The 13144-nt window shown below is 41.8% G+C and overlaps 1 protein-coding gene across 1 annotated transcript in view; it reads left to right on the top strand.

Annotated features, from left to right (window-relative positions):
- Positions 1–13144, top strand: part of samd12 (sterile alpha motif domain containing 12) — a 124220-nt gene that overhangs the window by 105853 nt on the left and 5223 nt on the right. The window lies entirely within an intron of this gene.

Here is a 13144-nt window from a genome sequence, read left to right as displayed (position 1 = left end):
AGGTCTCATGCCTGGAACAGTGCATTGTCAGTGCAAGAACTCTAGGAGCACAATGCGGGACGGCGCGCTCCAGCTCAATAAATTATCACGGGGACTATTTTTAAGCCGAAGTGTAAATGCACTAATCCTCCGAGCAGTAGCTGCGAATAGCCTTACCGAGAGTCACATCAGGGAATAGCACTCTTCATCTTTCTCCCCTCTCTCTCGCTCCTTCCCGCTCTCTCCCCCCCCCCCCGTCTCTCGCTCTCTCTGCCTTCCTTTTCTCTCGACTCCCATCCTGCATGCCACCTTCTCTTTTCTCGCTTTCTGTTTCATTCCCCGCTTCATTCTCTCCGCCTCTTTCTTCTTTACCCTTCTTTTCATATGTAAAAAAAAAAAACATGTTTTTTTTTCCTGTGTTGGGGTATTTTGCTTATCGCCCAGACTCTATGGGGACTCCGTGGCGTTCTATTCTATTTTAATAAACAATAACAGCCTTTGAAATAAACGGGGAGGAGAAACATGTAAGAGACAATGCAAACGTGACACAGAGCAGGAGTATAGAGCATTTTGGTCCATATACTACCATACAATCATATCATAAGCATATTGGCCCTCCAGCAAGAACTAGAGGCCTGTGGCTTTATGTAACAGCTTTCCTCCTATGGGAGTTGTTATATAGCCACACTTAGAAAAGTTAGCTACACGAAGTATGCCCCTACGTCTTTGGCAGCTTTAGTTGTGTGTTTTGGTATGGGCAACGGGACGCTCCCGTGATGGTGTTTAATAGCACATAATGGGCCGCCGTTAATCATGGGCTCGGGGTTCGGTTTTACAAGGTTAATGACGCCGTAGTGGCGCTCTCGAGTGTGTCCCATTCCTCAGGTATTTATCAGTGTCAGGTGAAAGCTGTGCTGGGACTGGGCAAGGCTGCAGCCCCCGACCCTCTCCTCCCTCTCGCTCTGCTTCCCTAACTAGCAGAAGGAACCAAGAGTGGTGCCAAAACTGCAGTAGAATACCTGAGCCCAAAAGTAAAATTAATTATTCAGCAAACTCCACTGTCTGCGATGCTGTATCAACAAGCTTTACCAGAGCTAGCGTACAGCTAATCTCGGTAACCCAAACCCAAAAATCTCTACAAACTGCTCGATAACAATACTATTTAGGTAGTCCGGGTAACTATTTAGCAGCCTTGTTTAGCAGTCAGCTAATGCTAATACAGCTAATGCTAATACAGCTAATGCTTGAGTTACAACTGTTATTATAGCTGGAACCCATGCTAGAGATATGGTGAATACACTACTAGCTACAACCAATAGGCTACCTTACCTGGAACCAATTTTGGAGCTACAACATATCTTTGCATTCAACCATGCTGGACCTACAATAACCATGTGATAGTCTTGAGATGAACTCAATAACACTGTAACCTCCCTGAAAGTGGAGGATCGTGATGCCATCACCACCATCATTAAACATCTCTGGACCGCCTACAGTAATGCTCATGGCACATTTACAGTACTTTCAACATTTCTGTACTCACACCTTCTTTGTTTTTTTTCTGTTGCGTCACTAAGTGAAAGCCCTAGAGGAGAAGTTATGTAGCAAAGATTAATCTTTCTGCATGCTAAAGAGAACATAGTGCTGGTAGTGAGTTAAGTAGGGTCCCCTGCTGAGTACCATAACATGTAGTAAAGACATTTGAGAATAGAGGCATCATGGCATCGTACTATGATGATTTACAGGGAACTTTGGTGAACTGTTGGAATAAAATAATAATTATAATTCAATAGTCAGAATATAAATAATAGTGGGCACTTTGAATAGTGTTGTTTGACATGATAACGAATGAAAATGCCAGGGAGGAGTTATTATGACAGGGGTAGGAACCAAAGTGTTGGTCAGTGTTTCCTAGCGGACCCTATCATCTTTAGCTACATTAAATGTTTCTTCGTGTATCCAACATATTCATGCTTTGCCTATTCCTCTTTGATTTGCAAGATACTGTTGCACAAACATGCTGATTTAGACCTACACCTTCACTGGTATCAGGCTGTATTGCTAGCTACATTTGCTCTGACTTAGTACATTTTTTTGTTAGCTAGCCAGCTAACTAGCGATTAGCAATAGCAGCTAACACAATTTAGCGAAAAACTAGTTTGCAGATTTAAGAAAAACAAACTAATAGTGTGTCAGGGATTTCTTCGTCGTCTGACGATATAGCGAAATCATCGTCGGAAAATGAGGACCAATATGCAGCAGAGTTGAGATAGTTCATTTTGAACATTTAATAAACTCAAAATGAATATACAAAATAACAAAACGCACTCACGATATACTGACAGTCCTGTTAGGCTCACTCACACTAAACAAGAAACAATCTCCCACAAATACACAGACAAACGCACCCAACTAATATAGGACTTCCAATCAAAGGCAACACCACACAGCTGCCTTCAATTGGAAGTCCACCCCAATTAACTCAACATAGAAACAGATTACCTAGACTAAACATAGAATTACATAAACAAGGAACAGTGCCCAAAAACCCCAGAATACATAAATCAAATGCCCTTTTAGAAAAAACACCACCCCGAACCACATAAACCAAAATACCCTCTGCCACGTCCTGACCAAACTACAATAACAATTAATCCTTATACTGCCCAGGACGTGACATAGTGTAAATATAGAACGCTTGTGGATTTATTTTAAGAAGAAAAGCGGAAACATCATTGTCAACATTGTTGTATGTGCTGCATTAACCATGCAGACTGGACGCAAGTATCTCGTGGTCAAGCAACAACAGACGGACAAATTTAGGTTTGGCGGAAGCCAGAAGAATGCTACCTGCCCCAATGCATTTTGCCAACTGTAAAGTTTGGTGGAGGAGAAATAATGGTCTGGGGCTATTTTTCATGGTTCGGGCTAGGCCCCTTAGTTCCAGTGAGGGTAAATCTTAATGCTACAATTCTGTGCTTCCAACTTTGGGGAAGGCCCTTTCCTGTTTCAGCATGACAATGCCCTCATACACAAAGCGACCCACATACTGAAATGGTGTGGAAGAACTTGACTGGCCTGCACAGAGTGCCGTTCTCAACCCCATTGAACACCTTTGGGATGAATTGGAACGCTGACTGCGAACCAGACGTAATCGCCCAGCATCCGTGCCGGGCCTGACTAATGTTCTTATGGCTGAATGGAAGCAAGTCCCCCCAGCAATGTTCCAACATCTAGTGAAAAGCATTCCCAGAAGAGTGGAGGCTGTTATAGCAGCAAAGGGGGGACCAAGTCTATATTAATGCCCATGATTTTGGAATGAGATGTTCGACAAGCAGGTGTCTACACACATTTGGTCATGTAGTGTACATACATCATTTACACACACAAACACAAAAGTCAGCTCAGACAAATCCATCCCAAAGAGGCCCAGCTCATGAGCTCCATCAGCAGCAAATTTTAATTTAGAATGGAAAATGAATGTGTTTATGCAACAACTGTAAGTGTATCGAACCGAATCTCATCGATTCATTCTCTAATCACCCCGAATCATTTCAAACCAAAACGTAGCGTTCCTGTATTGTGTCCGAGCACATGTATCTAGATGCGCAACGAATCATCTTGAAAGGGAAAGATGCACATACCTACAAACCGCATATCAGTATTGGCATCTTATTCATCAGTAACTGTTAGTGTCCTACGTAAATGTGATGGGTGTGGCTGCCTCTAGTTGAGGGCATGTTTATTCTTGGTGGGATGGATGGCAGACAAATTTGCATTTCATTTTCCACCTGCAACCAAGCCCTGTACTTTCTTCATTGCTGTCAATGTAGAGAAAAATGCAGGAAAGGGCCGCAAAATCTTCATGGCCTCAGTGGTAAGTTCAGGATACTCTTTTTTTCACAGTAGGCTAGAAATCCACGAGACATTTGCTGGAGTTTGATCTTCAGTGTCCTATTACAGGATAACTCCAACTCCTCTTCAGCCATTCCACATAGGCCGCTCTTAGATGTCACGGCGAGGGTAAATGGATCACGGACCCAGTCCCAATCATTTGTGTTTATCTGTGAAGTATGAATTTATATACTCACTCCATGAAGCGAGATGATTGTCTCACTATGTTCACTGATGGAATGTTTGTGTCAAAAAATATGTCAGTAATCCCGTTCTGTAGCCTTGTTAGACAAATTTAAATTTTCGTCCTGAAAACATTGATCTTGTCTCGCACCTCCAGAAGAGAGGCATAACCCCCTCGCATGGATAAGTTAAGTCTGTTAAAATCAGTGAGGTAGGCATGTTTAGCAATCCATTCTAAATTGGAAAAAAATGCAGGTTTGTCCTCTTTCAGAAACTTGCACATTACATTTACATTTTAGTCATTTAGCAGACGCTCTAATCCAGAGCGACTTACAGTAGTGAATGCATACATTTCATACATTTTTTTCTCCGTACTGGTCCCCCGTGGGAATCGGACCCACAACCCTGGCGTTGCAAACACCATGCAAACACCATGCTCCACCAACTGAGCCACACGGGACCACATCTGTGTGCGTAGGTCAAACACCTGCTGTAACACTTTTCTGCGGGAGAGCCACCGCACCTCGGAGTGAAACGAGTGTCATGTTCCACATCCATTTCTTTGCAAAGATATGCAAACAGACGTGACTACAGTGGCCTTGATTTCACAAATTAACTCCCGTCACAACCTTATTAAGCACAGAAGTCTTGTTCCATGGCTTTGGATACAAGTGCTTGCCGGTGTAACATGCAGTGGACGCCCACTATCTTGGGGTTGACAGCCTTTATTCTTGCGACTACCCGACTCTTGCGACTGGTCATTGCCACCGCACCATTTGTACATACAGCCACATGTTTTTCCCAGCTTAATCCTTCTTCAGTCATGAATTTATCCAACATTTTGAATATTTCCTCACCTGTTGTTTGACCCGGCACCTTTTTCCAAAATAAGAATTCCTCCAAAATCTGTCCTTCCCATGGGTAGCGAACCAAAACTAACAGCTGTGCAGCATTTGCAACATTAGTAGACTCCATCTGAATCGAAAATGATTTACATGCTTGCAATCTTTCCACAAGTTGTGATCGGATATCTGAGGAGATATTCTCCTTTTCACAGTGTCGTTGGAGAGTGGCACAGTCTTCATCTTGTTAGCTGCGTCTGTTCCCAGTGTAAAGAATGTCACGCTGCTTGCTTAGCGAATACCGCTTCCTCCTGATTCGGTCCATACCTGGCGCAAACTTGGGATCTCTGCTTCACAAACACACATGACCACCCTCAAGCGTCTTAGCTGATCGTGCCACCTCAATGCTAGCTAATGAGGCGACGCAAGCGGGAAACTTCCAGCTGAGGAGTAAGTTTCATACATCCCCATGTACTACACCAGAATCACCTCGCTCATTTCGGCTGCTGTTGGAACGGATCGCTCTTTGCTGGACCGGACCGCCTTAGTTTAGCTGGCTTCATCACCTCATTAGATAACGACTGCAGGCATTTCGGTTGAATGCATTCAGTTGTGCAACTGACCAGATCTCCCATTTCCCTATCCTCACCTGTTGTACTACTAGTGCTCGGGGAAGTTATTATTATATACTTTTTAATCTGTCCATGATTGCTAGCTAGGCCCGGAGAAATTCAAACGAGCGAGATAACATTGACCTTGCGTGAATGAGATGCATTCTTTTGATTTGATTGACATGACTTGTCAAATTAGTTATTTGAATAAACCAATCACAAGCACAATTCAGTAATTTTTGGCGGACCCCTGGCTATCAACTTAGTCCACGGATCCCTTGGCCAAAATGTGTTTATGTTAGTAATATTCAATAAAAAAATATACTTTGTTTCCCTCAAGTGTTTCCATTATTTTGTCAGTTACCTGTATGTTTATATCCCACTTTCCCGCCACGCACACCCCCTCCCCTCGCCCCAAACCCCCAGTCATTCCCCAAAACGAAATCTTTCTCCTAATCCTAATTACAAACATTGACAGTTTGAGGACTAGTAGGGGTTTGCAGTTGCAGGAAGAAATGCGACAAACAAAAACCTGTGTGACATGTCATAACAAAGACCAAACGACTCCCTCCGCATAAAACATTGACAGTTTGAGTACTAGTGGGGGTTTGCAGTTGCAGGAAGAAATGCAACAAACAAAAACCTGTGTGACATGTCATAACAAAGACCGAACGACTCCCTCCGCATAAAATAAATAAGACTTATTTACTTAACCTCACTTGGTTATGCTGATGAGCAAGGGTTTTTCTGTTTCGTAGAGGGAAAAAACGTCAGTCTTTGTTTATGTTGTGAAATCAGGGCAGGGGAAAAGGGAACTCACGAACAGCCCGAGAACAGGATGACCTATTTTGAAGGCACACTGTGGAACAAGGTTTGCTAAACCCTATCTGTGAGCTATAGAGTATCTAAACAATATCCTCCTTCGTGTGTATGTGTGTGCGTGAGCAAATGCTGCAGCAATAATGAGTCTGTAGACCAACCAGATAGTAGAAATACATTCACTGATCATTTGCTTGCTTTAAAGCACATCAGACGAAGGGCATTCCATTTCAGGCCTGGTTAGACAATCTTCAAGTGTGAAGGTCTCATAGACCAAGTAAACATAAGGTCCGTCACCAAAACAACAGCCCTTCTGAGATGGTATAAAACCCGAAACAGAGGGAAAAGAGCCAGTCAAACACCAGATCTCACACACACAAAAAATGGCTATCATCCAATCACAAATGAGACCACATCTAGGGCTGTTGGGGTGAGCATATTATCGCCACACCGGCGGTCAAGAGTCAAATTATATGTGACACTTTAGTCACGGTAACTAGGCTTCTCCAAGCTCTGATGCTGCTGATGGTTATTACTAGTATACCAAACTTGCTAACTGCCTGGTACTCAGCACTCTATTGTCCCTCTAATCACTCTGACATCAATGCAAATGTGATTGAAAATCTAATCAAACACCTCACGAGAGCCCATGAGCTCATGTTGGGCAACTTGTCAGACCTCGAATAATGCAAAGAAAATAAATTCATATTCATTTTTAGACAACACAACACTAATGTTTTAACTTAGGAAGAGTTCAGAAATCAATATTTGGTGGAATAACCCTGATTTTCAAACACAGCTTTCATATGTCTTGGCATGCCCTCCACCAGTCTTTCACAGTGATGTTGGGTGACTTTGCCACTCCTGGCGCAAAAATTCAAGCAGCTCGGCTTTGTTTGATGGCTTGTGACCATCCATCTTCCTATTGATCACATTCCAGAGGTTTTCAATGGGGTTCAGGTCTGGAGATTGGGCTGGCCATGACAGGGTCTTGATCTGGTGGTTCTCCATCCACACCTTGATTGACCTGGCTGTGTGGCATGGAGTATTATCCTACAGGAAAATGGTGATGATCTGGGGGTGCTTTTTACATTTGCAAACAATGTACAAAAAAAACATGGTCTCATTTTTGCTTCCTTGAGTAAGGCAGCTCCAAAATGCAGGTGTTTCAGCCTAGCTCAGTGCTTTCTGTGGTGGTGGGGCAGCCAGCGGAAAATATGGAGAGTAAGGGTTGGTAATGTTCTCTAGTTGCGCCGTGACTGGCTCAGTGTTCTGTCACTCATGGGGACATTATGTCACCGTCAAGTCTAAGGGTAGAGCTCAAAAATTCAAGCCCCCTGGGTGCTGCCATAAAGTTACATTGGAAGTGCCCATCCAAGAAGGCTCAAGGTAATTGGCCACAGATAAAATGACGTCAAATCACGTTATATATACAGTAGCTTTGATTGGACTGATCATGTCCACATCATACTTTCAAAATCTTAGCTAGCATTCATTATCATGAATCAAGTCGACAATATACTGGCAAATCCTTTTTAATCCTTGTCATATGAAGAGAAATAATGTTGAGAAATTATAGATAAAACATATCGGTGCTCATCGGCCATTGGACATAAACATTACAGAAGTTGTAAATTGCAAATTCAACGATGAGTGGTTTGGAAGGAATCAGTGACAGTGGCTAACTGCAAGCATTGCAAAGCAATCACTAGCCTGATATTCAGTGGAGTGACTGTGTGGTCCCAAGTCTGGGTTTAATGGTCTCTTTTCCAAGTTTAAAATGATAAACATTCAACATTGGCAATGCTGTCAATGAAGCATGATTTGTACTCATCTTAACTCGTAACTGGGAAATCTGACTTCGGTGAGTTCAAGACAACTGGGAACTCTGGGGAAAAAACGTTTTGAACGGTCATCCAACATTTTCCCCTCTTGATTTCGCCTACTGTTCTGACTTGGTGGTGCACACGTAGCCTATAACCTGTTTTAGAGAAATGTAATCATTGAATATTGTAAGAGCTTTCATTGTCTGCTTATTATGCCCCCTTTATTTATCCTACGGTTCTGACTTGGTGTACAGGGAGAATACTGTAAGAACGGCCCATGTTCTGAATTCTGTCGGCTGTACATTTCAAAGGTGCTGAACAAATAGTTATATTGACTACGTCCGTCCTAGCTCGCTCATGAATGACTTGATCGAAATTATGAATTGCCTCTTATGCGCTTGTCGTCGCCTTATGCCATATAGTTTGTACATCTCAATTGTCAGTAGAAAACACATTTTATTTAGGCAAGTCAGCCATATCAGCTTAGTTGTTTTTAAAGGCAGTAAATGAGGCTGAATGAACTGTTTTGATAACAGACAAGGCTCCGCTGATAGCCAGGTGTAGCAGTGGTAAGGTGTTAGGCCCTACATAAAGCAGTCCCAACAGTTTGTGGGCATCGTTTGTCACCGTTATAGTGCAATTAATGTATTGTTTAGTGTTGTGTTGTGGCTTTGCTGGCAAGCTTCTCATTTATTTATTTATTTTTTGCCCCATCAAGATTTACATGCTAAAATGGCCACTTGTCGCACACCTCATGTAGCCTAGCCCATAGGCCTATATGTTTTGATAAGATTTGTATCACAACTAAAGTGGCCAAATAACTTCTTAAAATTAAGCACATTTAATCAGCTTTTCAAGGGGTGTAGAGCCTAAATGGCATGCATAAGCGCGTGAGTTTCAGGTTTGGGGAAGATAATTTTCATCATTAAAAATGCACCTTTATAATAAAAGCATTACATGCATAATCGCAGTCGCGGTCACTTTTGATAATGGTGTTTTCCTGCTAATGGGACATTCGCGCTTATAGCCGTGTGCTCATTGATGCGCTTATAATGAAGAAATAGCCTAATAGTTTATCAACATTTTAAGCTAAATGTTCTGATCTGTTGCGTTAGCCTTATTGCGTTAAAAACAAAATGTGAATGATAGTGGTTGTATTCATTTTAGATCTATCCCACAACTGTCCCAGACTATTATGGAATATTTATTTCTCACACAGAATAGAATAGGTCAACTTTTGTACTATGGGGGATAGTAGAATGACATAGGCTAGAGCGTTTGCTGTTCGTTAGGCCCACTCATCTTGTTGGCTGACGAAAAGTAAATGTGGACAGTTCTTCCAATATCTTTAATATGCACCTCGGAATTTGATAAGGACACGTGCAGTTGCGTCCCCGATGTGTCTGTCTTCACTTGTAGCCTGGGAGAAAGACCTGATCACGTGAGCCATGTGAGTGAGAGGTGCTTCGGAGCAGGCAGCACTCCGGGCCAAGAGCACAATGGCCACTGGCCGCAAAAGGCATGGATTCTTTTAGGGTGCATTACGGCCACACAAAGGGGATGCCGCCGGGAAATCGAGGCATTAGCAAGTGCTTGTCAAATTGTGAATGAGAGACTGATGAAGTGTACAGCCTGAGAAAAAAAACTAAGGAGAGCTTATGCCTTTCATTCGACTTTTTTCAAATCATTAGTCACATCATGCAGCCTTACAATGTATTAAAAATCAAAACATAGCCCAAAATTTGTAGAAAAACTAAAGTTACATTAATAACTCTAAATTAAGCATATAGGAGTACCTATTTTCTTTGTTAACCACTCAACGCAGAATAGCTGCATGTGCACACTCCCTCAAATCGTTTGTAGAAAATATCCTTTCTATTTTATTCCGCTTGTTCAATTCTTAAAATATAAAGTGCCACAGAATTCCAAGCAAATCTTGTCTGCTGAATGAACTAGTGTAGCCCACAGCTATTTGGCATGGCCAGGACCAGTAGTGGAAAAAGTACCCAATTGTCATACTTGAGTAAAAGTATAGATACCTTAATAGAAAGTTACTCAAGTAAAAGTGGAAGTCACCCAGTAAAATACTACTTGAGTAAAAGTCTTAAGGTATTAGGTTCTAAATATACTTAAGTATCAAAGTAAAAGTATAAATAATTTCAAATTACTTATATTAAGCAAAGCAGACAGCACCATTTTCTTGTTTTTAAAATGTACGGATAGCCAGGGGCACACCCCAACACTCAGACATAATTTACAAAAGATTTGTGTCTAGTAAGTCCACCAGATCAGAGGCAGTAGGGATGACCAGGGATGTTCTCTTGATAAGTGTGTGAATTGGACAATTTTTCTGTCCTGTTAAGCATTGAAAATGTACTTTTGGATGTCATGGAAAATGTAGGAAGTAAAAAGTACATTATTTTTCTTTCGGAATGTAGGGAAGTAAAAGTTGCCCAAAATATAAATAGTAAAGTACAGATACCCCCAAAAACAACTTAAGTAGTACTTTAAAGTATTTTTACTTAAGTACGTTACACCACTGATAAGGACAACTCAGAGTATGTGATTCTGAAATGAAATGGACTACATTTTCTTCATATCATGTTTCTTTAGACCTGTCTAAAACAATGGATTTCTTGTAAAGGTGTAGGCTATATTACATGGATTTATGAGACTTTTTAAAATGTAGATGTTCCAACGGTCTGCGTCAGTGGCTTGTAGGCTGTGTGTGGAAGCCAGGAGATGCTAAATGTGTTTACAGTCAATTACCATATTGCTTGACAATCACCAGCTGACAACATTTCGTGACCACCACACCCCCAAGAACTCGAAACGCTCCAATCACAAACCCCCGTCGCGTTTAGTACCCCTCAAGAAAGGCTTGACTATAGCCCAGATCAGGCACTTCAAAGCTGGCTTGACGATTAGCTAGGTACTGTGTGACTCTCCAGGCGTACACTTTCTCACACCGAGTACCACAGAGGCAGAACAGAGATGAGGAGAGAGAGAGAGCGACAGATACAAAGAGGGAGCGCGAGAGAGAGAGATACAAAGGTAGATGCAGACACTCAGAGGTGTGCTCTGATTAAATAATGAGAGATGAGGCCTGATTATTAATGCATAGAGATAGATAAATGGAGAGCCGGAGAAAACAGATTAAGCCCCCCCCACCTCCTCTCTTCATTCAGAGCTTTTGAGAATTCCGACCTGTGAGTACCTGTTTCAGAGGCTGCTGCTTGTATCTTAATACTGGGTGAATCACATTAATAATTTAGCCCAGTGGCAAGGGAGCCACCACCGGCTAGAGAGAGACTGAGAGAAGAGTGACTGAGTGACTAGAGGGAGAGAAGACCAATATAGGACTCTGTCTTTGGGTTCTACTGTGTGTGTAAATTACAGTGCAAAACGCTACATTAATAATCAACACATTCAGCCTTTGTTTGGGCGGTGAACGGCAGGAGTGGGCCATGTAATTGGTTAGTTTAATAACTGGGCGTGGTGCATTGCTCTTTTTTTGTGTCTCACACACACACACACACACTAATCGCACACGGGCATAGCCGCATACACACATTCACTCACAAACATAGGCGACACACTCACACATACGCACACACACTGCACTGGCACACTCGTACACAAATACAAATCACTCGCGCACACAAACTAGGCAACACAGACTCTCACATGGCTGTATTCATACCCTGTCACGTTTCATTTTGGTTGGTAGAGTGTAGTAATCCGAGAAAATAATAGAATTTAGTCAATCAGTTCACTGGGTGTTCTGACGGCTCTTAAAAGGCACGGTAGAATTTTACTCGCTTTTATTCACCACTTAATATTATAGCTAATAACTAAGGCAGTTTGAAGGTTATTTTTTTCAATGATGTGCGGGGCTCTAAAAAAAACGGTCTTAATATTGCCTGTGAATCAGGGATGTTTTAATTTTATAGATTTTTTATTTGATTATCATCCTTAATTTTACCAGGGAAGTCACTTTGAGATTGACAGCTCTTTTTCAAGTGAGACCTGGCAAAGAAAGCAAGAGTTGAGAACAAGATAATAGCTGATAGATTTATAATACGAATGGTGTATATAACAACAGGAACAGGGCAACCAGTCGCAGCATTCAGTCAGTGTGTTTGTGTCTGCAGTATGCGTTCGTTCTGTTTATTTCTGCTCCAGGCAAAGAAAAAGAGAATTCTTGACATTGACATAAATTGAAAATACAATATTTGTCATTGAATTGAACCTTGAGGTCTGTTCTCTATTCTCTACTACCACCTTTATAATGTGGGTACATGTATTATAGAGAAGAATGTGTGTGTGGAGGGATGGGTTGGGGTGGGGCTGTGTCAAATAAAATCACATTTATTGGTCACATCCACATGTTTAGCAGATGCTATTGCGGGTGTAGCGTAATGCTTGTGTTTCTAGCTCCGACAGTGCAGTCATATCTAACAAGTTCACAACATATACCCAATACAAACACTTCTAAGTAAAGGAATGGAATTAAGAATATATAAATATATTGACGAGCAATGTCAGAGCGGCATAGACTAAGATACAGTAGAATAGTATAGAATACAGTATATACATATGAGATGAGTAATGCAAGATATGTAAACATTATTAAAGTGGCTAGTGTTCCATTTATTAAAGTGTCCAGTCTATGTATATAGACAGCAGCCTCGTATGTGCTAGTGATGGCTGTTTAACAATCTCTGTGTTTGTGCGTGTATATATGTGGTTGTGCATGTATGAAAAAAACCTTGACTTGTGCGTGTGTGTGTGTGTGTGTGTGTGTGTGTGTGTGTGTGTGTGTGTGTGTGTGTGTGTGGTATATGCATGACGGAGAAAGGGGGGCAACCTTGACTATTTCTGCACTATAAAGTGTGGTGTGTATTAGGAGAGACTCTATGGCAGGCTGTCAGACGGTAATGAATTTCAGACTATCGCTACCATGGTAGTCTCTCTCTTCCTCACACAC

Source organism: Salmo salar, chromosome 27 (genome assembly GCF_965601325.2).
Source record: "Salmo salar chromosome 27, fSalSal1, whole genome shotgun sequence".
Lineage (NCBI taxonomy): Eukaryota > Metazoa > Chordata > Actinopteri > Salmoniformes > Salmonidae > Salmo > Salmo salar.
Note: the sequence above shows the minus strand (reverse complement) of the source record. Positions and strands in the feature narration are given on the sequence as shown.